The following is a 3,941-nucleotide window of genomic DNA, read 5'->3' on the forward strand; positions in this document are numbered from 1 at the left end:
TACAGACAACGGAGGGGGCTAGGGTTACACAGAGTCGGTTACATAGAAGGAGATCTACATATCCGAATTGCCAAGCTTGCCTTCCATGCAAAGGAGAGTCCCACCCGGACACGGGATGAAATCTTCAATCTTGTATTTTCATAGTCCAACAGTCCGACCAAAGTATATAGTCCGGCTATCCGAGGACCCCCTAATCCAGGACTCCCTTAGTAGCCCCTGAACCAGGCTTCAATGACGATGAGTCCTGTGTGCAGATTGCCTTCGGCATTGCAAGGCGGGTTCCTTCTCCGAATACTCCATAGAAGATTTTGAACACAATGATCGTGTCCGACTCTCCAAAACAAATTCCACATACCACCGTAGAGAGCACAATATTCCACAAATCTAATCTGCTGACAAATTTTCATAGCGTGACATCATGCTGCGGCCCGGTCATTACGAACCATTTTTCCGAGCCTACTACTGCATGCATTGCGAGGCCGTTTTATTGGCACGTCTTGTCGAAGCAGAGATCGTGTCCCCTTATCACGGGATTCTCATCAATAGGGGTGTGGGTAACCCAACCGTGCTTGTTAGTATGACTCCTCAATTTTAGGCGAGTTCCAAACGGCCATGCGGAGGAGGCTTGATATTCACCCTCTTTATAAAGGGGCCAAGACCTGTCCTTTTATTTACACGCTCGATCCTTCCCTTCCCCTACCTCAAGTTCCAACACCCAAGGTTCAGGCTAAGTTCCTCGGAAATTCAACCATGTCCAGATCCAATCTTCAAGGTCAGTGGATGGCCTCCTCTGTCACAGAGGAGGACATCAAGAAGCTTAGGGAGGCTACGTATCTGACCGCCGAAATCCCCCATAGGCTACCTGCTCAAGGGCAGGTTATCCCCACTCCCCAACCCAATGAGAGCATTGTATTTGTTTCCCACTTCCTCCGAGGGCTAGGCTTTAGTCTTCATCCCTTCGTAAGAGGGCTCATGTTCTATTGCAGGCTAGATTTTCATGATCTAGCTCCAGATTCCATCCTTCACATCTCGTCGTTTATCGTCGTGTGTGAGGCCTTCCTCCGCATTGCCCCACACTTCGGCTTATGGCTCAAGACCTTCAATGTGAAGCTGAAGATGATCGATGGGCGACACACAGAGTGCAGAGGCGCTATAATAAGCAAAGGTGCCGACACCCTATGGCCAAAGGTCTCCTTCCCAGAGGTGTCCGACTTATGGCAACGGGAGTGGTTCTACATCACAACACCCCGAGGTACAAAGCGGGCGGCCACCCCAGCCTTTCGCCCGGGCCCTCTGCCCCAACTGGCATCATGGGTCAACAAAGGGCTGGACTGGGGGCCAGTGAATGACATGCTGACATTGCAAAGCCGCATCCGAGATCTACTCAAGAGGGATGTTAGTCTCATCAAAGTAATACAAGTAATGCTGGTTCGTCGGGTCCTGCCATGCCAACGTTGATCTCTCCGGATGTGGGAGTTCAACCCGTAAGGACCGCGAACTATTCGGCACTTCTTCGGCATGACGCTCGAAGGGATGTATCGACTCAGATCATGAATAAAGTGTCCCGGCACCACCGAGGATGCGGTCCTGAACTGCAATCGTCTGGATACCCCAGTAAGTAACTTTGCGACCGAACATGCTGTCTTTATATTTGTCACAACATTATTCTGAAAACTACCCTCGGCCAGGACTGGATAAGAAAGGCAGAGAAGATCAAGTGTTCGGCCCCCCTCCCCGAAGGCTCGCCGGACCCTGTACTAACTAGGATGCTTGAGCGTGCACCCTATCAAGTGCCATCAGGAGAAGATGAAGGGAGGAGCAGAGAAGCCGAGAGCGGGCTTCATACATTACACATCCAAACCGGGGGAATTAGTGCCTCCGCAAAGTAGGGTGATCGAGGAGATGAATCTATAATCCACTCTCCCCACGGGAAGAAATGGGGCGCCCCTGAAGGTTTGGAAACGGAGGCTTCCAACCGAGGGATTCGCCAGGGGGACCTGGCCTGGAGGGCATCCTTGCCGCACAGCGCCCACAAGGGGGCCAGCCATCAACCGAGCCGTAAGTGAACAAAGGCACTTTGATAAATATATCTTGCTTTTTCTCTGAGAATAACAATCGAGACATATGTTTTGCAGTCCGGCTCATAGCCCTTCTCAACAAAGTTCGTCTTCGGGGGATCTTCTTCCGGAGATGATGGAGAGCAAAACGCCTCCCCTTGCTTCCCCGCCTCGTGAGACGGACGACCCTGAGGTGTCGTCATGAAGGATTTCTCCTGATCCGCAAAGGCCAACAGGTAATTCTTCGGTCGCCTGAAGTTGGACGTCCTTAGCTGCTGAGGAGACCAACAAAAAAAGCCCGGGACTATCCGGTGTACAACGGGACACATTGATGGGTCTTTTGGACCAAGCGATTATCTCAGAGGCACATCGTACCTTGATGGTTTCGGTGGTAGAGAGGATCTCATCCGCCAAAAGCGGGTAAAATGAAGCTTTTACGAGCCTACTAAGAGGCTTTGAGGTATGCAAAGTAATATTTATATTTTTGGCTATACCGCACACGCTAGGTGTGCTCCGTATAGATAATAGCCCCTGAGACTCTGGTTGCCATCTAGAGGCGGCAAACAGAGGATCATAGTCCCAGGTAATGATCACGCTGCTTTTATATGAAGGCGGCTGAAGGTCCGGCGGCTGGCCGGATTGCTGATTTTGCCGAATTGAGGCGGCAGCTTGAAGTGGCGGATGCCGACATCACACTTGTGAACAAGCGGCTTGACGAGGCACAGGGTATGTATAATCTGGTGGTCAACAAATATTAAGAGGAGCATGATGCTAGTATCTGTAATATGCTTTGACTGTAGATGTGTAACACCCACGGATGCGGCTATATCTCCCACGTGTCGAAGCACGACTTAGAGGCATAACCGCATGGTGGTTTTGTCGCAAGAAGGGTCATCTTCACACAATCCCATGTAATGAACAAGAATGGGATAAAGAGGGTTGGCTTACAATCGCCACTTCACACAATACATAAATTAAGATCATACATCATTCAAATACACTCATAGACCGACTACGGTCAAGTTCAAATGAAAAGAAGACAACCCCAAATGCTAGATCCCCGATCGTCCCGACGGGGCTCCTCTACTGATCATCTGGAAACGATACATAGTAACGACCAAGGGCCTCATCAAATTCCCACTTCAGCTCAGTTGCGCCATCTGCGCCAGTATCCTCGGCACTTGCATTTGTTTTGGTAGAATCTATGAGCCACGAGGACTCAGCAATCTCACACCCGCGAGATCAAGACTATTTAAGCTCATAGGTAGGACAAAGGGTAATATGGTGGAGCTGCGGCAAGCACTAAGCATATATGGTGGCTAACATACGCAAGTGAGAGCGAGAAGAGAGGCAACGCATCGGTCGAGAAGCTAGAAGCGATCAAGAAGTGATCCGGAAACTACTTACGTCAAGCATAACACAAACCGTGTTCACTTCCCGGACTCCGCCGAGAAGAGACCATCACGGCTACGCACGCGGTTGATGCATTTTAAAGAGGTCAAGTGTCAAGTTATCTACAACCGAACATTAACAAATTCCCATCTGCCTCATAACCGCGGGCACGGCTTTCGAAAGTTTATATACCCTGCAGGGGTGTCCCAACTCAGCCCATCACAAGCTCTCACGGTCAACGAAGGAATAGACCTTCTCCCGGGAAGACCCGATCAGTCTTGGAATCCCGGTTCGCAAAACATTTCGACAATGGTAAAACAAGACCAACAAAGCCGCCCGATGTGCCGACAAATCCCGATAGGAGTCGCACGTATCTCGTTCTCAGGGAACACCGGATGAGTCAAGCTACGAGTAAAACCAGCCCTCAAGTTGCCCCAAGGTGGCCTTGCAGGTTGCTCGGTTCTGACCAACACTCGAAGGAGCACTGGCCCG

This window comes from Triticum dicoccoides, chromosome 4B, assembly GCF_002162155.2.
Source record: "Triticum dicoccoides isolate Atlit2015 ecotype Zavitan chromosome 4B, WEW_v2.0, whole genome shotgun sequence".
In the NCBI taxonomy this organism is placed as follows: domain Eukaryota; kingdom Viridiplantae; phylum Streptophyta; class Magnoliopsida; order Poales; family Poaceae; genus Triticum; species Triticum dicoccoides.